Consider the following 26720-nt stretch of genomic DNA (forward strand, 5'->3'; position numbering starts at 1 on the left):
CAATAGATGTGAGCTTTAAGTTTTGTTCCATTGTAGTAGAAAGAGGATTGCACTCTGTCATGCCAAATCTGTTTAACAAATCTCTAATGTATTTCTTTTGAGAAAGAAATATGAATTTTGGATGTTGGGTTACTTCAATGCCAAGATAGTAATGAACATAGCCCAAATCAGTCATTTCAAAACTTTTCCCCAATTCCTTCTTTATGGATGCAATGTAGCTTTCATTGTTCCCTGTCATTAAAAGATCATCTACATATACCACAAGATATACAACTATTTTTCCAACTTTCTTGACAAATAAAGTTGCATCATCAAGATCAAAATGATTGAATTTGAGTTTCAGAAGATGCTCAGTTAGTTTTTCATACCAGGCTCACGGTGCTTGTTTGAGGCCATACAAGGACTTCACAAGTTTTCATACTTTATGTTCATGTCCTTTCACAGCAAATCCTTCAGGCTGGGACATAAAAACATTCTCTTTTAGATCTCCATTCAAGAAGGAAGTTTTTACATCCATTTGATGGACTTTCCAACCGTTCTGAGCTGCTAGTGCAAAGAGTGTCCAGATGGTGGCCCATTTTGCTGTGGGGGCAAACGTTTCCTCATAATCGACCCCTTCCTTCTGTGCAAAACCTTTTGCCACAAGCTTAGCTTTGTGCTTGTCAAGTGAGCCGTCAGCTTTGTACTTGTTCTTGTAGACCCACTTGCAGCCAATTGGTTTGGTTCCAAATGGAGGATCAACTAGCTTCCAAGTGCCGTTCTTTATGAGGGCATCATACTCCTTTTGCATCTCTTCTTTCCATTTATCATGAGAAGCAGCTTCTTTGAAGGAAGTTGGTTCAAAATCTGTAGACAAGTTCAATTCACAATCATAAGAAACATCCATATCAACAGGTGAATTAGAGTCATCTACATCACCTCCATTTTGTCGGTTTGAATTTTGGTTCCTGTTTTTCCAATTTCATCAGGATGAACACTTTCAAGTGTCTTTGTTAGCCACTTTGGGGGACCTTTCTGAGATGGTCCAGGCTGCTTTGCTGATTGAGTTGCGACTGAATCAAGATTGAGTCTCCCAATTCTATCAATTACATCACTTAAAGCATCATCTGTTGTTGGAGTTTCATTCGGGGGAGAGTGTTCTTTAGAAGAAGATTCCACATGTTGATCTAGAATAGGAATCCCCCCTTCAAGATGTGGAATCTGATTATCAAATTCTTGAAATGATTTTGTTTTAGCGAATCTATCCAAGTGATCAAGTTGTCGCTCAACAACATTGTCAGTTTTGGATGATTCAAGAAAAATTACATCTCTAGATACAACAAATTTTTTATTTACTTCATCATAGAGGCGGTATGCTTTGGAGGTGTTTGAATACCCCAGGAAGATACACTTACGACTTCTAGCACCAAGTTTGTTTCTATGTACCTTTGGTATCAAAGCATAATAGGTGGAACCAAAGACCTTGAGATGTTTTACCGAAGGAACATGTCCATACCACAATTCATAAGGAGTCTTGTTTCTTATAGCATTAGATGGACATCTATTCTTTATATATGCAACACATAGAACAGCATCAGCCCAAAACATTATCTTTACATTTTTGAAGAAAAGCATGGATCGTACCATATTCAAGATTGTTCTATTCATTCTTTCAGCTACACCATTCTGTTGGGGATTATAAGGCACAATTGTTTGATGTTTGATCCCATGTTGGCGAAGATAGTTTTCAAATTCATTTGATGTATATTCTTTTCCATTATTAGTGTGAATATACCCAATATGAGATTGTGCATCATTTTCAATCCATTTATGAAAATTCTTGAATGTTTGAAAAGCATCAGATTTGTTCTTCAATAAATAAACCCAACACATTCTGGTGTACTCATCAATAAATGTCATGATATATTTATTTCCATTTGCAGAAGGAACAGGCATTGGACCACATAAATCCAAATGAATGAGTTCAAGCTTCCTATGTGCTCTTGAATGTGAATCATGAAAAAACTGTTTGCTATGCTTTCCTAGAATGCAAGCATCACATTGCTTATGTTTCCTAGGAATTGTAGGTAAACCAACAACACCATTTTTCTTCAATAAGCGAGGACTGTCATAGTTTAAATTTCCAAATATAGCATGCCATAATAAACTTGATGGAAGTGTACCTTCTTCATGATGAGAAATATATGAGAAATGTTGTGCATGAGCAGAGGTTCCTTGCAGTTTGAGAAGCCTTTCTTCTTCTATTCCCCTCATGACAAGTGAGTGGTTAGATGCTTTTCTTACCTCAAGCTTGCCATCAAACATATGAATAGAGTGACCTTGCTGGCAGATGTGGACCAAGGACAACAAGTTTCTTTTGAGCTTTGGGAGATATAGAACATGATCCAAAAGAAAGTATGGAAGACCAAGCAGTTTAAGCCTGATTGTGCCAAGCCCCGATGGCTTGATTTTTGACTGATCTACAAAGTATACTGCTCCATCAACATTGTCAATGAAATCTTCAAAAAAATCTTTTCTATGAGTCATGTGACCGGTTGCTCCCGAATCAAGCAACCAATCATTTTTCGAAGAAGAAAGTGAAGCATTAAACAAATCTTCATTTACTCCAATGTTACATTGTGCCTCAATATAGTGAGCGGATTCAGGTGCTTTACCTTTGTCGTATCATCAGTTTTACCTTTCTGTTGGTTTCTTTTCTGCTCAATTTTGTCCCATGGTAGCTTGCATGAAGAGGCATCATGTGATCCATTTCTTTTGTAACGAATGCTGTGTAAGTCTGCCTTTTCTCCTTGAGAATGTCTGCCCCCCCTGCCTCTGAAATATATTCCTCTTCCTCTTCGTCCACCTCTTCCTCTTGTAGAATCTTGAGTAGGATGCTTTTCTTTATGAGCAAGGCACACAGTCTCTTCAGAAGATTCAGAGGCTGTCTTCTTTCCAAAGGCTTTCTCTCTTTCAGCAAACTTTTTCACAAGAGAGTCAAAGGTTATATCTTTAAGATTTCCATTTGCTTGTAAAGACTCAAGATAATTGGAGTAAGTAGGATAGAGTGCCTTGAGAAAAGCAATAAGAGGGATATCCAACTCAACCTTAGTGGATTTGATATCATGCATTATAGACTTTACTTCAGATGCAAGAGCAAGAGGATCATTATTTTTCAGTTCAAGAGTGAAGAGTTTAATCATGAGCTGAACAACTTCAATTGCAGAATGTGAGTCATAGATTTCTTTCATCTTTTGTAAAGCTTCAAAGGCAGTTGAATATGATGAAATATGGCAACTCACCTCTTCATTTACAGATGCTGCAATTAATGCATAGGCTTTGTTGTTCTTGTTTTCCCAAATAACGAACTCTTTGTTTGATGTAGGCTGTACTGGGTCATTGTCTCCTTCTCCGACACACACTCCTTTCCACAACTAATTGAAGATGAGGGTGTGTTTTATCATCCGGGACCATTCAGGATAGTTCTCCTTGCCAGTGAGAACTATTCCTACCATAGAGATGATTGAATGCATTCTGTAAAAAAATACTTTTGTTGATAAAAAAAATACTTCTGCTGATATACAGTGAAATTGTACTCAAAAAATTTATGTGGGAAACAATTTTGGTTGTTTAAAAATGATCAATCATTCACCGCGAGCTCTACAAAGTTGGAGCAGAAAAAACATCAACCGCGAGCTCTACAAAGTTGGAGTAGCAACGACATCAAAATTTCAAAGCTCATTGAAAAAAAAAAATCACCATAAATCCCTTTGATTCTCTAGACTTTGAAGCCAATAATAAAAATATGGCAGCGTTAAAGTGCTGGACAATGTTTAAAATATGGAACAACGTTAAAGTCGTTTTAAATACCTACTATAAAAAAAAATGCATTGTCCAACCATATGCCAATCAATATATACCATTCATTATACCGCATTCAACGCAAATGGGAATGCAGAAACCCTTCCGCACTCAACTGATACCATATACCACATTCAACGCAAATGGGAATGCAGAAACCCTTCTGCACTCAACTGATACCATATACCGCATTCAAATGTCGATACTGCTTCGTTGAACAGTTTAAGAATACCTCCGAAACAGGTCGCACACATAATAGCCGCAGACCCACAATATGGAATAAGCACCTCTTCGCTCGTGTTTTGGTTCCTCCGCGCCCTAAATTTAACCGCATCGCATTCCAAATCAGGCTTTCGTCCTTCTCTTAATTGGATTATTCAGGAGAAAGAAATCGGATTATTCTCTTAATCTCTTATTCAGGAGTTCGATCAACGAAAACAATAAAATGCAAGCAAAAGGCGGTATTCTAGAGTACCCTGCTCATCATTCAGTCGTGTTGTTTTGCTGATAGCACGGGGTAATGTGAGGTTTCCTCTCGCGTATAACAATCTTTGATAGTTATGCTCTGAATTGATTTAAGACTCAACGACACCAATTTCCAACACAGCTCGGAGAGACAGTAGTTTGTTTTTCAAGATTTGTATGCTATAGACTTCAAAGCCTCATAATCATATCAAACAACAGAATGAGAGAGATGAATAGACTATGCAGAGATTGGAATCTAGAGAGGGCTCGTAGACTACAACTTTCTGGCAAAGCCTGCGTCCATGGCAGAAACGTTTATGAATCAGTCATCCGCACAGTCAGGCAGGTAGGCAACACATTCAAATGGATGGTCAATGGTCAGAGAATATGAAACTTTTATGGAGTCTGAGTGTATTCAACTAAAGAGGGCACAAGAATCATAAATAGAATATGTCAGGGCAGCGCAGGTGTGGCAGACAAAACGCAGGTATGGCAGACAGAATTATAGAGAGAGCAATGGAGCAGATCAGGAGTTACAAAGACATAAAGACTAAACAGGGAGCTGGCTCTGATACCATGTTAGGCTAGGAGTAGCTTTAGTTTGGTAGAAAACTGATTCGATTTATTTCATTAGGTAGCTATTGTTATATACAAAGGATGTGACTGCTCATTTCATCTCTTGATGACTATTCACATTCCTAATTTAACTATTTACACAAATTCACCCAATCGAAGAGGATTAGGTGTCAACAGGTTGCTTGCTGAAGCTTCCTTGGCTCATCAGGACACTTGATGATGGTGCGTCTCACCAATTTTGGGCAAGTTTGGAAGAATTTTTGTCACTTGCAAATTTTAAAATTTTATACATAGGAAATCTGCCTCAACACACAGCGCCACTGGTGTTGCACTTTTCCTAGGGGCACCCAATGGAGAAATGGTTTGAATTTTTGGATTTAGAGTGATGAGGACATGCAACCTATGGATTTTCTAAGTTTTTGGGGCAGAACTGGTTCACCAAAAGGTTAAAAAACACCCTAAAAATGACCTTTCTGCCACTTCTTTGACACACCGAAGCAGTCTTGGGAGAATCAATTTTGAGGGATCCAATTAGCTTCAAATGTACAAATTTTAGGTGTTTTGGAATTTCGACTTGAATACCTTTCCAATGAGCTATCATGAGCTCAATTTGGATGCCAGGAAGGCCTCCAAAAGAGACTTGAAAGTGGCACTACGCGTTGGGCCAGTGGCACTGTGCGTAGGGCAGTTTTTGCACAGGATGCCTATTTTTCTAGTGTTTGACTGTGTTCATGGATTCTCTCTCATGGAGGATGTTTTACCTTTGTAAATGATGAATTGGCATGTAAACATCATAGGTAATTAGTACTAGAGGGTAGATTCATTTCTTTAAAAGTCAATTTGAGCTCAAATGAATCAGTTTTTCACTTTTAGAGGCAAGTTGTTGAGATGCCTATATTCCTGTTTCTTGTTCAATGTTGGTTAGATTAGCTCCTCATCTTAGGGATTCGACCCCTGAGGATGGGAGGAGGTTGAAACAATGCCTATATCTTCTTCTTCTATCTCATTGTAAAGGGTTGGACTCAGTTGGATGCTCAAACCTTGATTGTACATCTTTTTGTAAGCAGTTTAGCAAGAGATTAATAAGAATTGTAGCCATTTTTATAGGATCCATGTGGTATGGAGTTTTAGTGCAGTTTCTTCTTTTGTGATCATATGTTAATGTGTTTTTTATACTTCGTTAATCATTTCATTGCTTCTAAGTGAATTCTTTCAAGTTGAAAGTTAGAATTCATTATATCAGTGCTCTGCTTTGGGAAAACATTCACCATTTCATGTTTTCTGCAGTCTAGGAAGGATCCATGGTTTTCACATGCTCTTCTTAGCTTCTCACCAGTCTTAAAAATCTCACTCCATCAAGCCCTAAAGTGCTAAACCTTATTCCTACCTTTCCCCATTGAACACCCTGCAATTCTGACCTAATTCCCTAGACCTAAACTGTCTAGCTCCTCCTCATCTGGAAAAACCCTTTCAAAATCCTTTCAAAACTTCGTACTACTATACCTAGCCTAATATCATTTACCTGATCTAGTCATCTTGGCTGAGATCCTTACAGAGAGAGCCCTCTCCCAGACTAGTAGGGCTAGCTACTTGGCTAAGCATGGTTTGTGGTTACCCTGGCATTTCCTTCCTTCAGCCTGAGGTTCAATCTAGGTGATAACATCTTCATTAGAGTGAAATATGGGAGAACATGAGGAAGAAGTACCATATGATGACGAGGAACTACCTGAGGCATATTCATGAGAGACAAGGTTCACATGCACATCGTTGGAAGGGATAGGGGGATGATTAGTAGATGTGACATCTAATGATGTTAAAACTGACGTGTTTGTTGAAGAGGGTTCAAAAAAATCACAATAGGAAACCCCAAGAGAGTCAAAATAGATCGATCCCATGGATGACGACAGGTAGAGAATAGGGGCAGAACTATCTGTCATCTCGACATTAGGAGGGAGAATCACAATGGTAGGTTGGGGAAACCTCCTGTTTTGGAAAAGAAGTGGGGCAAATTTCCACAGGAAGAGGAGAAGTGGAATCACTACGAGAGACATATAACTCGCAAAGTACTTGAAGTGTATCATGAAAATCTTCGAGATGAGGACAATCTCGGGAATAATGGCCATAGTTATCACACAAATCACAAGGGTGATTTGTGCGTAAGGATTTGTTTTTCTTAGTTGACTCGAGTAAGGTGGTATGGAACTCAGGAATATTAGAGTATTGAAAGGTATTAGAGACCACATTCTTGATATGAGGGAGTTTAGGAAAATTATTTGTTGCATGCCCAACAACATGGCACAAAGCGCATGGAGGAGTAGGGTTTGGAAATTTAGGATGAGTGGGAGTTAGTTGGGGTGCCTTATCTTTGGTTTCCTTTTTCTATGCTTTTCCCCCCTCACCATATTCTTTCACAACATGAGTGGTTTCCTATTGAGGTTGTTGTGGAACTGAAGCAAAGGAAGGGTAGGAACAACAAGTTGAACCGGATTCAAATCTGTCTAAGGTTTGAGTTGATTAGGAGGAGTGTTTACATGAGGATTAATGTACCATATGGGGATCCCCAAGTTAATGTTAGGTAGACTCAACATAGCCATAACAGGGGTAGAAATTATTCCTGGTGGTAGAAAAAAGAAAGGTATCTAGCCAGAGGGGTAATGACCTGCGGGGACTTCTTCTGGATGGTTAAGACCTAGGGGAATAGTTCTGGGCTAAAAAGGACTGGGAGAGATACCAATAGAAGGAAATTGACCAAGAGAAATTGTACTTGAAGGCTGAGTGTGTAGGGAGAAGGAGATTGTGGAGGCGCTGGCTGGTGAGAAGGTGTATTAGACCTCTTGCCTGTGGCCCATGATGCTTGAATCATGCAAAAATTGGACGAGATAGGCTAAGAAGGGGTAGGTAGTGGGCCATAATAAGCCCTATGTAGCGTGGAATATTTATAGACTCTACGAGAGACATCGATAAAGGTAGGGACAGTTAATTTCCAGTCATTGATGAGATATTTGTCTAAGGAGATGTCTGAGACTAAGGGTCATAGTAAGTCAACTGATCGATAATGACAATATTTCCATTATGAGGAAAGCACATTTTGCAAAGAAAATTGATGTGACAACATACATGGCATCAATGCCTTTAATATCAATTGAGACCGTCTTGCCAGCAATGGTGACATGACAATTGTGGTATAAACCAAGGGGATGCGAGGGATGACCATCCCAAGCATGAAGAGTGATAGTGGATGGAGATTGATCAGGGGAACCAAGTTGCTTTGAAACACTAGCAGTCATCACACAGGTGGAGGCACCTTCGTCTATGATACATTGTTGGGTTGTGATGTTATTTATGTAGACTGGTATTTAAAAGGAAACTGAGGAAGGAAGGGGGGAAGTTCCGCTTTGTAAACGTCAAAGACAATCAGATGATCGTCAGAAGGATCCATAACACCTAAAGTAGATAGTAGAGCTTTTTTTTGGGATGCGAATGTCTGGAGGACTTCCAATATTGACATGGAAGCAAGAGACTACACGAAGTCATCTACTATGTTACAGGTATGAGAGGATTTAGAAGAAGCAAAATTTCAATGTAATGGACCTTTGCAGATCTTGAAGGGAACCTTGACATTAGGTAGAGGGATTTGTAAGGTGCCATTTGTTGATGACAGAGGCTCAATGGAAACTTTGGGTTGGGAATCAGTCGTTGACTTCGCAGGAGGCTTGTCATATTGGTGCAACCGAGTCTGGAGTTTTAATTGTTCAGTGTTGACTTCTTTGGAATTCATCATGAGGATTTGGTATTATTCTAACCATATTATGAAGGTTAAGGACTTGCGTTAACCTGTGTGGGTTGGGCAACTACATATTGTTGATGGGGAAAAGGATTTGTAAACACAATCAATTGTGATGAAGTAGGAGGGGGAGGAGGTGGAGAAATGGGTCGAGGTCCTCTAGAAGTAGCTGCTTGAGCTTCCCATGCTTGGCACATCTAAGGTAAAAGGGGACATTCATGAGTATAATCACCAAATACACTGCAACAAGCATAAGGTTTGTTCGTTCAAAGATCCTTGTTTTGCTTGGGTTTTCCACCCTGTTGCTGGGTTGCAGGATTAGGATAGTCACACTTAGGGGCATTAGGTGGTTGTTCTTGGTTGCCTTGGTTACCTTGAGATGGTTGGTTCTAGTTACCCTTCCCCTTATTCATTCTTTTGGGGTTAGGAGGATTGGTTCCACTCTTCTGAGAATACACTTGACCTTGAGGAAGTGGTTTCTATTGTGGCAGAGGTGGAGGAGGCATGGGAGGTTGGGGCACTGATGTCGGAGGGTCTAGAGCGCTAGGTAGTGAATAAGGATAGAAATTACTCATAACAATGTTGAGATAACCAGGTGGAGCAACAACTGACCATGACATTGAATGATGTATATGGGAATATGCATATGATGTGCTCTTACCTTGGTAAGCGTTGCCACACAAAGGATTAGGAGGGGAATAGGTGTAAGTGAAACTAGTCCCCCCTGGGGTTGACCATAACTCATGTAAGGTTGATGATATGGTGGATGTTGAGGGTGTGAGATAGATCCAACAATACCATTAGTTGCATGGGATCCCCAACACCAAGCCGAGGTAGATCGGGAAGGACAATATAAACAAAACCTAATTGTGCGTAGATTAGGTCATATTTCAAAGATATCTAGAGTGCTTCTTCCTCAAACTGGGGGAAGTGAGAGGCGACATATTTACCTATGGGGGCCAAAATATTTATAAGGAACCATTCCATATAGACACGGTCTTCAAATTCTGGGGCCCTACACATGCTCCTAGTCCTGCGCCATTCTTGAACTTGGTTAGATAGGTGGGTGGCAGAAGTTTGATGGAAAGAAGTCAAGAGTTCGGTACCTGGGTTGTATCAGAGAGGTAGCTATAAATAGGAAAGAAAATATTTGGCTAGAGTCGTGAAGGTTGAATGGGAGGCACACGCTTGGTCCACATACCATTTGACAACAACTCTAATAAGGGTGCATTGGAAAAGGTGAAGATGAATGGAGTCTTCAATGATGGAATTAGATGAAGACCACATATGGAAAGAGAAAACATGATTTCTGGGGTCTTCTACAGAATTACCTTCCAACTTGGGGATGTCAGAAGGAATTTTGGTAGGCATAACAGGCAAATTGGGTTCATGGAGGAGAGGTTCATTGATGAGCTGGCTGAAATCATGGAGGCTCTAACTAGCCATATAGGGCAGCAATGGGAGCTTAGTGACCATACCGATAGAGTTTCTTCTTGTGGGTTCCCACATCCACGTTGGTGCCTGACATCGTGGTGGTATGGGGTTGGGAAGGTGTGGAATCAAAGGGAGAACTAGAAGAATCAGAAGAAGTAGAGTCAGTATGGGGACTCATTGGAGGACTAGGAGGATGAACTATAACTTGACGAGGATAAGTAAGATGTCCTAAAGGAAAATGGGGATGAAGGTCATAAAGTCTCTGCGACAAACACTTAGGGGGTGCAATGATGTCAAGACAATGATGAATCAATAAACTAAATGGTGATGATAGGAGAAAAGAGTAACCAACAACAAGAAAACACTAGTGTAGTGGTGCAAGTGAAAACTAGTTATTTTAATGTGCTATTCTAATTCAAGAAAACATGTCCTATCAAATAAAAAATAATCTCTAACCTATAGGTGATATAAACCCTAAAAAATTCCTAGATCTATTGTTTTAGATGGCCTTCCAAGAGATTTCTTACTTGACAAAATCAGATCCCTGCAAGTAGAGTTGTCTAGACAAAGGTGGGGTAGAGAACCAGTTGTTGCCCACAACCAATCCTATAGGGTGTTTTCCTATGATTGGTCACTATGGTTACCTTCGTCCCATGTGGGTGGTCGAGTCTTGAGCTTCTTGGTGATCAACCAAAGAATGATATTCCCTACCATAGGTTGGGTAGCCCTAAGGAGAACCACTCGCACGATGACCTAGCCTAACACCCTCTAAATCAGGTTTTTGACGCACTCTGACTTTGGATCGTGGGATGGTGAAGGATTTCAAGCTCCCTAATATGTAAAAAATCTATGTCTCAATGTAAGTGATCGATGGGTGTTATTAGAAGCCTATCCCATTGATCCTACACCTAACTACACAATTTGTTTTGGCCCTGGTGCCCATGTGGGCTTAATCTACGTGAGTTGAATTATTAAGGTGTAGTGTTTCAAGTCTTGGCTTGGTAGTGTTAACAAAGATCAAGTTTTCTTAGGGTTCTCACGTGTGTGAAAAATGTGTTTAGTGTATGAGTTAATTGAGCATGTTTTAGGATGCCATGTGTCGTTGAAAACAAAGTGTTGAAAAAAACAAAACTGTAAATAATGCTAAAAATGGACATTAAAATAAACAATCAGTCCAAGTACACAAACCCCCACCCAAATGGAAAAAAAGAAACAAAGAAAGAGTTGGAAAACAAGTTAATCAAAGACAACTTATGGCCAAAATATCTAAGGTCAAAGGGATTGGGATCTAAATGCAAAAATATGTTATAAATGAGGCAGAAAACAAACAAAAAGCAGAGGTGAAAATACTGGAAAAGCATAGGAAAGAATCTCCAAAACTCAAGATGCACAAGGGGATACTAAGGGGGGAAGGAAACACTAAACTCTAAAGGGAGTAAAATTATGAAGAAACCTATCCAAAAGGGCTATAAAACAATGGACAAAACCCTAAAAATATTACTTTAAAATGCTTCCCTCTAGACTCGTCAACTCAACAAGTCTCTTCCTAAATAATGGAGGTGTACTCTAAAACCTAGGGGGATTTTTACTTCCTCAACAAGAAACTACTAAGTTGATCTAGGCCTAGGGGTGACTAAGGACAGGACAGAAACCCTTCCCAGTATACACCCAACATTGTTGGCAAAAATGGGAAATTCCGAAAAAATGACAGAATGGAGAAATTTACCTCAAAAGTGCGTTCAGGTGTGGATAATGGGCTGAAAAGTGCATTGGGACATAGAAAAGAGGCAAAAAAAGTGTGTTTTGTTCACACAACTCTCACTTGACAGATTTCACCTAGATTGTGTCGTCTCCTAATTGGCTGGTACTTGTGACTTGCGGAAAGATGTAGAACCCCAAAAAAAACCAAACAATTTCCAGAAAACAAAGGAGATCTAAAAATAGAAATTGAGAGGCTAAAAATAGTTGGAAAAAAAATGAAAAGGGATGAAAAATCAATCACCAAGGCTTTTAATTACTTCACCAGTGGAGTTGTCATTTGTTATATGAAAATTCTTAGTATGTGTATCAAAAATTCTTTACTTAAGTCACTGGTGACAAGTGACCCTAACAACAGAATGTGGCCACTTATTATGCTTTAGATATGCAAGAAAATGTGATAAAAATTTGTAAGAAAATATATGATGCAAGACCAAAACATATAGCACTAGTAAAGAAAGCATAATAACCCAATAGAAGGACTTCAAATGAATAATATTGTATTAAAATATGTGATGAGTAAGATTTACAACATGGGTTTATAGATCCCTGTTATAGCATCATTCAACACTCCTATAGTTCCAATTCTCTGATATGGCTTTGGGTAGCCCTTTCCCATACAAACCTGATCATTTATTAAAAAACAATATTTTTAATTCCATATGTGACTCTGCCCTTTAAAAAGCATGTATACACACAGGTACCATAATACAGAACCTGCGTATATTATTTAAAATATAAAAAAATAAAATAATATCCTATTTTTTGGGTGGGGTTTATGGGTTTCACCAAAATCCCATCTACAGGAGCCCATGGCCTAACCGAATCAACTGATTTATGGTGTCATTTATACACCTCATGGGAACTTCTAATTACATCAAGGAGATAGGATATCGACATTATAGTATTTTTGGTCCCCGTATCCAGTCTGATTTTCCTTGTGCCTCTTGCACTCCCAGACATAGGAAACACTTGTTTCCTTGCATAGATGCTCATCCTTCATCATATAGCATCCTTTTGCACATGCTTGAGAGGTGATCTTTCAGGCTTGGGCTGGATGGATTTGGAGGAAGGTTTCATTGGTTTTGTGGTTGGATCGGGTTGTATCTTTCCACTACGCTTTTCTAATATCAATAAAGAAGCTTTGTTTAGTTTATGATATGTTATGATTTCATGTTTTATGATTCATGTGTAATATGTCATGATATATATGTTTATGTTAGATGTTCTAACATGTTTATTATGCACGCACTTTAAACTAATTTCTATGTATATGCTTCTCTGAACTGTGTTGCAGGTCTCCTCGCTTGGCAGGAAGCAGAGGGTTTGGACACTATAGGATTGACATCAAACGTACGACCTACACGTACTCCTCTCAAACCCAACTTTGGTAGTTTAAATATTTTGATTGCTTGAATGTATGTTTCTTGTTGATTGTCTTCCTCCGATATTTTGAGGCTGTCAATCCTTACCTTAGGGAAGTTTTTCCCGCCAATAAAAATGGTGACTCCGCTGGGGAATACAATCACGTATTTCCTAGAAGGGTTGTTTTTTCCTTGATCTAGGCTTTTATTTCTTGTTTCATGATATTTCTAGTATTGTTGGCTCATTTTCAGTCTAGGCAATCAGCCTGATCTTCTGGATCAATTTTTTCTTTTTATTTTTCCCTACTTTTTTATTTATACGCCTTTTTTTTTATTGTACACATAAACATACATACGAAATTTTTTCCAAACAAACCGACGTATAAAGCAGTTTCTTTGGGAAAAATCACGTGTATACGTGTTACATAGAATTTTGTCACTGTCCTTATACTCCTCGTTTCTTGATCATGAGGGACCTCTACAGTGAACCCTACATGCTTACCCTTCATGAAGAAACACCTGTTGTGTCCCTCTTCATGAGTAGAGCAATTCCATTTTCCACCATTTCCCCAAAAACTTATGTTTTTCCAAGTTTACAAGACTGATGCTAATGGCGCTTGTCTTCGTCACGTCGATATGCAGAGATTAGCACTGTACCTAGTGCCGATCGAAGCGACTGAGCTTTGTTCCAGTCATGCTGGTAATCTTATGGAAAGTTTTTTAAATAAAGAACTAAAGCTTCCAGCTCTAGAAGCTTCGTAACAGAAGTCTGGTAAATGGTTTGGCTGGATGGGGTCGAGGATGTCAGTTTGGGCTCCTTTCCCCTATAATTATGGAACTACCTCAAGGGATAAGATCTTCTCCCATGAGAAGAGGATCCATTTCCCATCCATTCATCCTATATAAACCTCCCTTTTTCCCAAGCACAAGCTAGTGTTAGTGTTGAAGTGTTAATATTGGTGTGCTAGTGCTAATTAAGTTTGGAGTAAACAACAAGCTATTCATAATTGTAGCTATCTAGTTGTGTGAGAGAGAAGTGTGATTTGGTTTGGAGTGAAGCCTAAAGGGAAGAGCCTTAAAAATATTGTTGTTGAGCCATCATGGAATGCTAACAAAAGTGTGTGGAAACCTGGTTTTTTCAGAGGAGAACGGAAACGTCAAGACAATGGTTGTAATCTCTTCTTGATTCGATATATATATGCAACTATCGATTGATTTCCTAGATGATTTTTCATCTTACATATTCATGGCTTAATGTTTCTTGACTTGTTAAGTAGGTTGAATTACAATTTGTCTATTTTCACAGTTGTTTTTTGCTAGTGTTTACTTGTTTCAGGTGTTTGAAGAAGGAAGTGAGAGATAGCTGGAGAAAGCAAGCAAGGACATCATCAACTGGGATATGCGTACTAAGAGGTAGGCCCTCTTAATTGGTTATAACCTAAGGAAATCTTCCATAAAATGTATCAGTTGTGGCTAGACCCATTATTGGGCTAGAGGAATTTGTTGTGTCTGCACTTATAATTTTACTTCACCACAAATTGGCGACTCCGCTGGGGAACCAATCCTTCTGTTTCTCTTAGATTTCATGATTTTGTGTGAACTTTTCTAGTTCCACTTTTTCCCTTTGGTTCTGTTTCTTTTCTCCTGCTTACTGGTCTGAGTTTGAAATTCATAGTAGCATATCTGATCCCTGTTTCAATTTTTTTTTTTTTTATTGGCTCCCTTGCTCAGCGCGCTTAATCCTCTGATAGTCACGCCGATCAGTGTGACATGCTGAGAAATAGTCATGTCGAACCCTTCTAGCACTTGTTGTCAGTTAGGCAGTCGCACCGATGCCTGTAAGTGAAGATTAGGGTTTATCCCCAAATCTTGGCCAGTGTGTTTTGCTCTCATGATTTTGACCTTGTAAGCCTTTTAGACCATGTTCTCATTGACTAGAGAGCTTCATTTAGCTTGGTTTGTGTGCTTGCTTGGTTTATCCCACGCTATGATGTGTTAAGTCTGGCCCTATGTGAAGTTTTTTTTTTATTTTTTCTTTGAATCCCTTGATCGACGCTATTTTTGGCCAAACAATCGTGCCGATCAGGCCTATCAGCGCTAGTTTTAGCCTGAAAGTCATGTCAATCATGCTGATCAGTGCTACTTTTGGCCCAAAAGTCGCTCCGGTCTCTGAGTTAAGAAAAAAATCAGAATTTTCCCCATTCCAGTGCCAGTGTGTCTTGACCCTCGAACTCTCTTCTTCCTCCCAGAAGTGACTAGTATGCTTTGTTTGCTTCATTTTCAATTGAATGAGTGAAAGAGTCTCATTTGTTCTCTTATTTTGAGTGCCTCTTTTCTCTTTCCAAGCATAGATTACATTTCTTGGTTTGTCGATTGAAGCATTTATTTGTTTGGTTGGTTCAATTAAGGGAAGAAGTTGTTTTTAGTTTCATTTATCATGCTTTGGGTTTGAATGATGCTTGTTTGTTCGGAATTATGGAAATCTTCATTAAATTGGTTTATGTGAAAGATTCATTTTTCATTTTATGAAAAGAAGAACATCATTCTAGTTTACTTAAGCGAAAATATTACATTAGTAGCATTATTGAGAAGCTAGAATTGCATCATCATAAGCAATGGAAATGAAATGAAACTTCTTATGTTGTTATAGGAGGATTAAGTGAATTTAGGACATGCAGAAGTGAAAGTTTGCATTCTTTGATTGTTGCATTGATTGTGTGATCTCAATCCCTAAATTAGTGTTAACTTTCATCGAAGACGAAGATCTCTTTTCTTATATAGCTGCACATAGGAGTTTTTTTCAGATGACAGTTGTAGGGCCTTGTAGTTGAAACCTAATTGAAGATAAACGGTTAAAATTTATAGAATTAACCTAAGGAAGCTTTGAAACTTAAAGCTCACATTTAGTGGTCTAGGCTAGAGATGTGTTCCGACGTCTTCAAACCTAGCAAATTTCATTCGCTTTGACGTTAGACAGCGCTAGTACAGACTTGTGCTCCCTGTACTGTCATGTATATAAAGGGAGACCCCACTAGGTTTGCAATCCTTTATCCATTGGAAGCCGAGTCTTTCACCTTGTAAACGTGATACACCAAACACAACATTCTAGGAGATTGACTACCCGTACTTCTCATTTCGCCGAGAGGTATTCTGTAGTTCACGGTTACCTGGTATTCCTTCTTCCTAGAATACCCTGAGTAGTCAGTTTTTGATATTTACTGACTTTTTAAATTTGAAAACATCATCGAGCACTTGTCCTTTCGAGCTCACTAACTCCGAAAGAGACTAGAGTCACCTTTTGTCCTTTTCTTGACTCTTCAGACATGAAAAGCAAAGTTTCATTTTAGTGTCTTAAAAGTAATTGCCCACGAAATATTCCTGGATAAAGGTATATTCCTTAGTAATTCTTTAGGGTCGATTCCAATGGCAACATTTCCAGAGTCCATTATTCAAGGGTTCCCCTCAGATGGGAATCCTAGTCCTTTTCCTTCTTTTGGAAATGTTGGTGCTCCTTATATGGCGACATTGTCCCTTCCAGGGTTAACCATTAGTTTACCTGTCTGGTTGTTTTTGACCTCGATGGTCCCGAGTGTCCCAAGTCCTATCCAAACATCTCCTTCATTTGAATCACGTCACGATGATTCTAAGTTTGACCCCTCGCCTTCTTCCCCTATTTCTTCACCCTCCTCTTTTGCTTCGCCTGGTGAAAGTTTCAAGTCTGGTAACCAGGAGGCTACGAAGAAGAAGAAGATGAAGAAGAAGAAGTAAAATAAGCGAGAGGCCAACCCTACAGCTATTACTCCAAATGCACCCCTCGTCGACAAGCCTTCTAATCCTTCGTGGAAGGTAAAATTCCCTTGCAGGTTGTGTAAGGGTGACCATCTCCTTCGAGACTATCCTGGAATTCCCAGAGTCTTAGAGGTATGGTCTCAAAACCTGAACTGACCATCCCCATTGACCTCTAAATATCATGTCGATGATGCACCCTCAGTTAGTGATGGTAAGAAGAAAGGGAAGATTAGATTCCCCTATAGGTTATGTGAAGGAGAACATCTTCTTCACCTTTTTCCTCTCATGGATAAAGCTTCCAAAGTTTTTGAAAACCTCATAGCTCCTCAACCCCAACTTCGTATTGGTTATCGGAGGCTTTCTTCTAACCCTCTCCCAGTTGGCAAAGAGATTGACTTAGATTCATCTCTGGCCCATCTTATTCTTCTTGAGCGAGACTCTCTTATTTCTATTCCCGACAAACCATTGGTCGAAAAGAGTGTTGACTTGGTTCCGCCACCAGTTGCTCACTCTGTTCTGGAAGAGAGTGGTGATCATATTGCTCATGTTCTTCTCGTCTCCTCATATTCTCATGAATCAAAGAGTGATCCTCCCATCCCCGTTGTTCAGGGGAGTCCTTCTTCTATTCCTGCAGGGCATGGGGGTAATCATATGATGCCCCCACCAAGTAGTTTTGTCGTTTCTTTCAATTGGAGTCACTTTATTGCTTTCTGCATCCCATCTTATGTGCCTTTCTAGATTACAGTACAAGCCTATAATATGGTAGTACCTAGACCTATATTAGATGAAGGTGGGTCTGTTAGCATCATGTCTTCTACTACTTGTCAAGCTTTGGGTTCCCCACAGCTTGTGCCTTTCACCCAGAATTTGTTGGCTTTCAATGGAGGAACCAATCAACCCTTGGGGATCCTTCCGAAGTTCCCTATTACTTTGGGAGGAAAGACAATCTATATAGACATGATGGTAGTCCAAGGGCCCTTAGATTTCAATCTTCTCCTTGGATGAAACTATGTTTATGTCATGGGAGCTCTTATTTCTTTGCTTTTTCGTGTGGTTTGTTTTCTGCATGAAGGGAGAATAGTGACCATTGATCAATTGTCATTCATTGGTCACTAGGTGCCTCCTTTGCAACCATCATCCCCTATCATCTCTTGTTTGCAAGCAGTACCTTCCCCACCACAGGTCAATTATGTGGCTACCCATTCTGTCTCCACGTCTACTGATGATCACACAGATGGTATAGTACATTATGTACTGGGGGCATTGGAACCCTATCTGTCTATGGTACCAATTGACATGTATTCCTCCTAGAGTGTGGTTCTTCCATCTAGTGAAGACCTCTTAGGAGCCATATTCTCATATGGTTCATGAACAAGGTCATGAGGATAGTTCCTGGTCTTGTGTCAACCTCGTTAAAAAATGAAACAAAGGGTGTGAGCATAGTTCTTTGTCTCGTGTCGAGCTCGTTAAAAAATGAAAAAAGGGTCTGGAGGATAGTTCTTTTATTGTGTCAACCTCGTTAAAAAATGAATCACCTCCCTTTTCTGAATCGAGTCTTTAATTAAGATCTCGTAAAATCCCAGTTGAGTCTTTTCTGGATCTCAAAAGTGAACCTTCATTACATTCACCTAGTTGAATGAACTGAAGCTTGGGGGGCATGTACCTCGAATTGAGTCATTATGCCGGGGGCATGCATAGCAAGCATAGTTTTCCATTTCAAGCTTGTGTAAACATGAAACCGGATCCAAGCAGAGTTCTCCATGGTTCAAGCTTGTGTGAAAATGAACCCATGCCAAGTTTACATCTCGTGATTTTTGTTTTTATTAGCTAATTTCTGCTAGATGAGCCTTCGTTTTTTTTCCTTTCTTGAGGGACCACAGCTATGAGTGGTTTTGTTAGCCAACCTCTTCACCATTACATGTTTTGAGTAGTTCCACCATTGCCAGAACTATTTGCTACCCTTTATACCACTCGTTCCTCCAGGACGAGTCACCTTTAAGCTCTTTTCTCGACTTGTAAAACTCATATGAAAAGATTGCCAAGTATTTTCCCTTTTGACTCGAAAATGAGAATAAAATGGAAGTTCTACTTTCAAGCTCTTTTCTGACCCTTTAAAAGCGAAAAGATAGTTGAGACCTTGTCATTTTGAAATCATTAACAGATGTGAAACGTCGTGCAACTAGTATAAGTTTACCCCTTTTTCAGGTTGGGATGCACTATTTATGAAAAAGGTACTCCTTGACTGAAATGGTCAAGCAGTTCTATCAAGTATCGTTTTCTACCTTTTTGGGCTCGAGAGACACAAATGTAGGAAAAGGGATCATGTGGATTTTTCTTTTCCGTGTCTTTTCAAACTCTCTAAACATGAAAAAGATACCAAATTACACCTTTGTCGGACTCGTTAAAATATTAAACGACATTGGATTCATCACAATGACGAACATGACCTTCTTCTTCCTATGGCTCGTTAAACTTACTAGGTCAGATTCATCCGAAGGATAAACTTACAGTGCAAGAATATGATATCCCCTTCAGGCTTGTGATTAAAAATAATTGGGGTACCTTCCAGAAATGGTGGGGGAAAATTTGGAAATCTAATCAGTTGTGTCGGCAGCTCACTCTTGAACATTACACTTTCTGCTTCGTGTTGGGTTGGGATATCCTCCTTTGTATCGTTGACCTTCCTAGGTTGGGCCGTTCATTTTTGCCTTCCATTTGATCTCCGCCACGTCATCATGACCACCAATCCTATGGATCCAAAAGCTTCCAAACTTCCAGTCATGTCACTGATATGTTCAAGAGTTGTCGTTCTGCAGTTACATTTACCTCTGATTCTTTGTATCAACCAAAATCATTTTGCACCCCTTTATCTCGCGTCAATGAAGTGAGATACATTATGGCCTTCCTTCAACACAGTCACTTTTCGTCGACTTCAACTCATTATCCGAGAAGTTGACCGAGAGACTCCCTTCTAGTACCTTAGAGCTTGTATGGCCTAATGGCAAGTTCTTCGCACTCGATGACAAGTTCACATCATTGGCTTTCGATCGAGTGATTTCACAGGTGTTCAACTTCAGTTCCTCTATTCGCATTCCATGGATTGTGCTGATAGTACCTTGAGGACCATTGTCATTATTGGTGGTTTCTCTCGCGCTTGTTAACAATTTACATCATTGACTGGTAATCAAGTGACTTTCTAGCATGTTCAATGCCAACACATCTATTCACATGGTAAAATTTGTACTTTGATCGGGTCAAGTTGGAGCGCAAGACCCTGGACTCAGATCACAAAAGTCCAGGTTGCGAGGTGATGTGACATGGTTATGTTGATATAAATGTCTCTTTTAGATGGATGGCTGCAACTATACCATGAGTTATCATATGTGATCCTTCTCGTTTTTGGATGGCTGCGACCATACCTTGGTTTCATTATGATCCTCTTTGACTGATGGTTGTGCCCATACCTAAATCCGTTTACATGATCATTCTCTAGATGGTTGTGTCAATGCCATGATTCATGTATCATTTGATAGAGTTCTTAGTTATGTATATGTATCTGTACTTGCTTGCAGGTTTTCTGACGGCAGACTATGGTTCCCCACACTGATTCCTAAAGCATTTCATCCCTCACTCTAGTTCAGCCTTCACGCTTTAGGGGGCATCTGTTACACAACATTTTTTCGCTGTCCCTATACTCCCTGTTTCTTGATCCTGGAGGACCTCTACAGTGAACCTTACATGCTTACCCTTCATGAAGAAACTCCCATCGTGTCCCTCTTCATGAGCATAGCAATTCCCTTTTGCACCATTTCCCCAAAAACTTCTGTTTTGCCCAGTTTACAAGACTGGAAATAATGGCCCTTGTCTTCCTCGCACCCATATGTAGGGATTAGCACTAACCCTAGTGCCGACCGGAGTGACTGAGCTTTGTTCCAGTCGTGCCAGTCCTCTTATGGAAAGTTTTTTAAATAAAGAGCCGAAGCTTCCAGCTCTAGACACTTCGTAACGAAAGACTGGTAAATGATTTGGTTGAATGGGGTCGCGGATGTCAGTTTGGGCTCCTTTCCCCTATAAAGATGGAATAATTCAAGGGATATGACCTTCTCCGATGAGAAGAGGATCCATCTCCCATCATTATAGGGGATGGTGTGCTAGTGATAATTAAGTTTGGAGTAAACAACAAGATATTCATAGTTGTAGCTCTCTAGTTGTGTGAGGGAGAAGTGTGATTTGGTTTGGAGTGAATCCTAAAGGGAAGAGCCTTAATGATATTGTTGTTGAGGCCATCATGGAATGCTAGCAGAAGTGTGTGGGAACTTGGTTTTGTGAGAGGAGAATGACAATGTCAAGACAATGGTTGTAATCTCTTCTTGATTCAATATCTATATCTATATATATATATATATATATATATATATATATATATATATATATATATATATATATATATATATATATATATGCAACTAGCGATTGATTTCCTACATGATTTTTCATCTTTCTTATTCATGGCTTAATGTTTCTTGACTTGTTAAGTAGGTTGAATTACAACTTTTTTATTATCACGGTTGTTGTTTGTTGTTGTTTACTTGTTTAGGTGTTTGAATAAGGAAGTGAGAGATAGTTGGAGCGAGCAAGCAAGGACGTCATCAAACGGGATAAGCGTACTAAGAGGTAGGCCCTCTTAATTGGTTCTAACCTAAGGACATATTCCATAGAATGTATCAGTTGTGGCTAGACCCATTATTGGGCTAGAAGAATTTTTTTTTGTTCGCACCTATAATTTTACTTCACCACAATATGCGGGACTGTTACTACACGATCATGTATATTTGGAAAATTTTGAATTTTTTGAAGTTTTTCCTTTTCGTAAGGGTGTAGCCTACTTTTTCCGCTTTCGTAAAGTAATCTACAGCCTGGAATGGTATTGTTTCTTTCTGGTTTCGATTCTTTTACCTCTTGTAAAAATATTTTGTCAACCTAGAGTTTGCAATTTTTTGAAGTTTTTTCATTTGAATTTTGGGTTTCAGACCTTCTTTGTGAAGTGTTTGATTGTTCTATGCTTTTGGGATAGTGAGTTGGTTCTCAACTTGGTTATAATATAGTCTTTTCATTAGTTCGCTTTGCATGCTTGAAGTTGACTCATTTGGTTTCTTTTTTATTATTTGCGAAGGGTTTTTGCAATTTTGGTTAAGTGAAGGATTTCGATTCTTTGATATCTTTATGTATTTCGTAATCTTTTATGTATCTTTTAGGTCAAGTTGTTCAAGTGTTTTGGTCTCTTATTCACCTTAGTCTGATCATCTTCATGTTTTTTTATGGCTTGTGAAGTTTGGAGTCTTTTCGCTTGATTTTGATCTTGAGGTGATTGATTGCTTTGCTTTCTTGAAACTTTTGTTATAAGTCCTTAAAAAGAAAAGGAGAAAAAACATTTATTTTTTTCCTTTCTTTTCTTTGGTTTTTGGTTTTTGGTCTTTTTGGCTTTTCAACAAGTGTGAAAATCTTTGCTTGAGGTTGAAATTTGCTTTGTTTGGGAGATATTTTCTTGGATATTTGTTTCTCCTTCTTTGCCAAAATTTGGCTTTTGGTCTTTTAAAGAACACATTTGTTTGTTTAGAGCGTTCCATAGAATCTTGAATTTAGGCATTTTAGTATGCATTAAGGTAGTTTGCATTTTAGGAATTTTAGTCTCTTTCGATAGATGTTGAATGTGTGAATGTGTTTAAAGGAAAAGGAAAAGAGTTTTTGCTTTCATAGATTTCTAGTAGAAGCTTATAGAGATCACATTTCATTGAAGAAAAAGAAGTTACATTTGCATGTAGCTTGGTTTTCTATTGGTTTCTTTTTGCGTCATAACATCACAAGTGGCACTTCCGCTACTCGTGACCTAAATAATAACCAATAAAATCAAGCACTTAATTTACAATGAACTAGATTTTTGTTTTTTTCATAGATACATCAATTAGTCTAGGGAATTTAGGGCCTTGGAATAGGTGTGTGGAGAGTAAACTCTGCAAGTCCACTCTAAACCAAAACATAGAAGTTGATTAAAGAGTGTAAATCCAGTCTCGTTAAGATGTCTGGGAAGCTCTTCTAACAAATGAATTAAGCACCATGATGTGTGAAGATAAGGAAAGAGAGATACCCCTCTCCTACTTGTTGGATCACATGTCCACAAATGTTCCACCTAGCTTCTGATTACGAACTGGTGACCATAGTTTCCTTTCCTAGGGACTACATAGGTGTCTATGGGGGGGAATGCATGTGGTACCTACAACAAACATTGCATCACTTTCATAGTACTTATGTAGGGTGCCCTTGCAAAGCTCAGGTACTTGCACCGACAAAGACTATTGTTTGGAGGTCAGCATAACTATTTCTGATACCTTCACTGGTAGACTTGGGTCGTAATTATCCCAAACTATCTTCAAAAGGTCCTTATCTTCACTTTCTTGTATTTTGGTGTTTGGTCCTAATCACCTAGAGCAAAAATACCTGGAAGTTACTTGCTTGGTTGTATCTTTAGGAACCTTTTAGTGAGTTCTCTTTGCTCCTATATTTCCATAAGGCTTTTTATTTTTTGAGCTTTAAAAAAATTCTCTTAATATTTAAAAGTGGTTGATCGACCAAATCATTGGTCTAGGAGGCTTCGTGGGCTTTTACCTGCGAGTGTCGAGCCTTCATCTAGAAGGAGTTAGAGAAATTATACTGGTGGTTTTCAATCAGTAGAATTTGATGCATCAAAGATTAATCCTTCTCCAAGGGCTATCATTTCACAGGGTGAAGCTAGTCCAATTCCTAATTTAGATAGAAACGCTCCAGTCCTTGCTATGGTGCTCTTTCAATCGAAAGAAGAGGGTGATATTGAAGAAATCCCTAAGTCCCCCATGACTCCTTCAATATATATTACTTCCAATCTTCCTTACCATGTGGATTACGTGGGTATCCTAACTAACAGGATGACAAGCCCTGTTTACTCCCCTTCGTTTTTCCCAATGGCCAATGTTAGTGGCGTAAGTAGGCTACTAATAATTATGGTATGTAGACCCCTCCTTTAGTTACAGGAGGGTGTAATATTCCTATCTCTACCATTACACCTAGTATAGTAGTTGTTGGTTCTACCTCCACTCTGTGTTCGAGTGGGGGAACCCAACCTTCCGCCCCTTTCATTGGTGCCTATCCTTTTAGGATGTGATCCCATGGGATTCCTTCAGTTCCTTCAACCTTCCCATCTATTTTTTCCACATCCATGACTTCCATGGAAAGTGGTTCAACATATTTTTAAGGTTTCACTTTTGGAAGTGGTCATATTCCTCCTTCTAATCCATCTTTGAACTTAGGGTTGGTACCTTTCTCTGGTTAGGCTCAAAATGTTAATCCTTTCCAAGGAAGTCAAGGATGGGAAAATCCTTTCATTAGTGGTTTAGGGGTTGGGAAATTATCCCATCTATTTGGTCAACATGGGAGTATGCCCTTCCCTTCTATCAGGACCTCACAAGTCTTTCCTTTGCTAGCTAGTGCATGAAATCCTTATTAGAGGATTTCCCCTTCTTTCAATGTTCTGCTAGGAGGAAACTACCCTATGTGTGGTTACCCTCTGGTAGGGGGTGGATACCTTCTGAATACTTCTGGGCCACAATGATTTCCTTATGGTTCAAGTTCTTCTACGAGTAACCTTGGGCAACCTGGTGCCTCTTCGAATCAAGGGTACTCTTTTTATAATGTTGTAAATTCTGCTCTTGGTGGGTGGAATTCTCGTGTTCCTCCATGCTTACCATTCATGGAAACTTTGAACTTTTCAGATCTTTCAAAATTGGCAATTGATCCAATCTGATACAATCTGGCTTGGCCTCCAGTCCCCACCAAACTTCCATCTGATATTATGAAATTCAAAGGGAAGTCTCGAGAGGATCCGACTGATCATATAACCATGTTCCTTTTGTGGTTCTCATTTAACTCCTTGATCAATGATATGATCAGGTTGAGATTATTCCAACGCACCCTAACTAGAAACACTGCAAAGTGGTATATTGGGATTAGAGGGGGTACCTTTTCTACGTTTGGCGAATTGGCTACTATGTTTATAAATAATTTTCAATTGCATGTCTGATATGATGTTTTTGTAGCGACTACAACCACCTTCCAAAATTTTGCCTTTGCTTTGTTTTGGAACCTCCCTCCTTAAATATTATTAGCTTATCTTTCACTGCTTAGGTACTTGTGTTTTCATTCGAATTTATTTTTCGCTTTACAATTTCTGTCACTTAATTTCTTTTCTCTCTAACCACAAGCTGACCCCTCGTGACTTGGTTGGTCTGGTTCTTGCACTGCCTTGGAAAACTATGTAGTCCTAAAGGGCAACCAACCTTGCACTTAGGAATTGCATAGAGAAGCCCAATAGTGAGCCTTGCTATCGAGAACTATGCAAATCAAACTAGAAGTGAGCTTTAGCTCTAGAAATGCGCAAAACCAGCTGACAGTTTGACTTCAAATGGGAAATTGTGCAGAGCATGAGAAGTAGTCAAAGACACTTAGCCCAAGAATTTCACAAAATCATTCCCTTAACTGCTACTTGATGCATGTGCCGACAGGTTCCTGGTTCCCTCCAGAACTATGCAATTTCTCCATGCATGGATGGCAGCCTTTCCCGAAAAATAAAAAATCAAAAAGAAAAAAGAATCCCTAAAAAATAGGGATCTATTTTTAGCACTAGGAGTTACACTTGATTTAATTTTAGAAAACTACTGCCACTTGTCGCCTTTTCCTAGATTTTTGGCACGCATGTCATTAACCATAAATCGATCAAATCTATTTAATGGACACTGCCAGAACTCATTTTCACATTCGATCTTGGAGCTCTAGCATTCTCAAGGCATCTATGAACCTTTGGCATGATCAACATAACTTTTCTCGATAATTTTTGCTTTTCAAGTCTTTTACTACTTTTTTTATCGCTTTTGTTTCCTTGGCTTGTGTGAGTGTTGTGTTTGCATGTTTTGTTGAATGACCATTGGTGTTTTAGTTTTTTTTAACTTGTAAAAGTGTTGTTTCAAGTTTTTCATTGCCTTTCTTAAGTGTCACATGCATAACCCCGTTTTTGCACTAACGGTTGTCATTGCGATGACTCTCCCCACTAGCTTCATTATTCATCTATTTGAATGATTTATGCACTTGATTTAATTGCATGCATGAACATTCACTCAGATATGCACCATCCTTTTCTCATGCATTCAGATCAACTCATTTTCAAGTTTCCCCTGGGTAGATGTAGGTTGTCTTGGCCCAGATCCAGCTTCTCTCGGCATGCACTATGCATTTCTGGAACTCAAGGCTCTACCTTGGCTCCAAGAATTGTGCAGAGGTTGCTAGTGATTGGCTCCAGCTTCTCTCTACGTAGTTCCATGAGATAGTCCCCAATCTTGCCTACTAGGGTCGTGCAATGTGCAGTCCCTGCTAGCATCAAGCTAGATTGCGCTGCACATTGTGTAGTTCCAGTTCACAACAAGCCATACTAGACTGCGCTCTATGTAGTTCCAGTCATTAGTACCTCTCACTGAAATTTGGGACTGTGCAATGCACAGATCAATTTGACAGTCTCACACCTCTGAGAGTCAAAATTGTGTAATCTTGCCCAACAATTTCCCAATTTGTTGCATGATCGATCCTTGAAGCTCTTTATGCTTTAAGCTAACGTTTTCTTGCCGTGAATG

This window comes from Pinus tabuliformis, chromosome X (genome assembly GCF_031772625.1).
Source record: "Pinus tabuliformis cultivar Carrire ecotype Pingquan chromosome X, CPIR1, whole genome shotgun sequence".
Classification (NCBI taxonomy): domain Eukaryota; kingdom Viridiplantae; phylum Streptophyta; class Pinopsida; order Pinales; family Pinaceae; genus Pinus; species Pinus tabuliformis.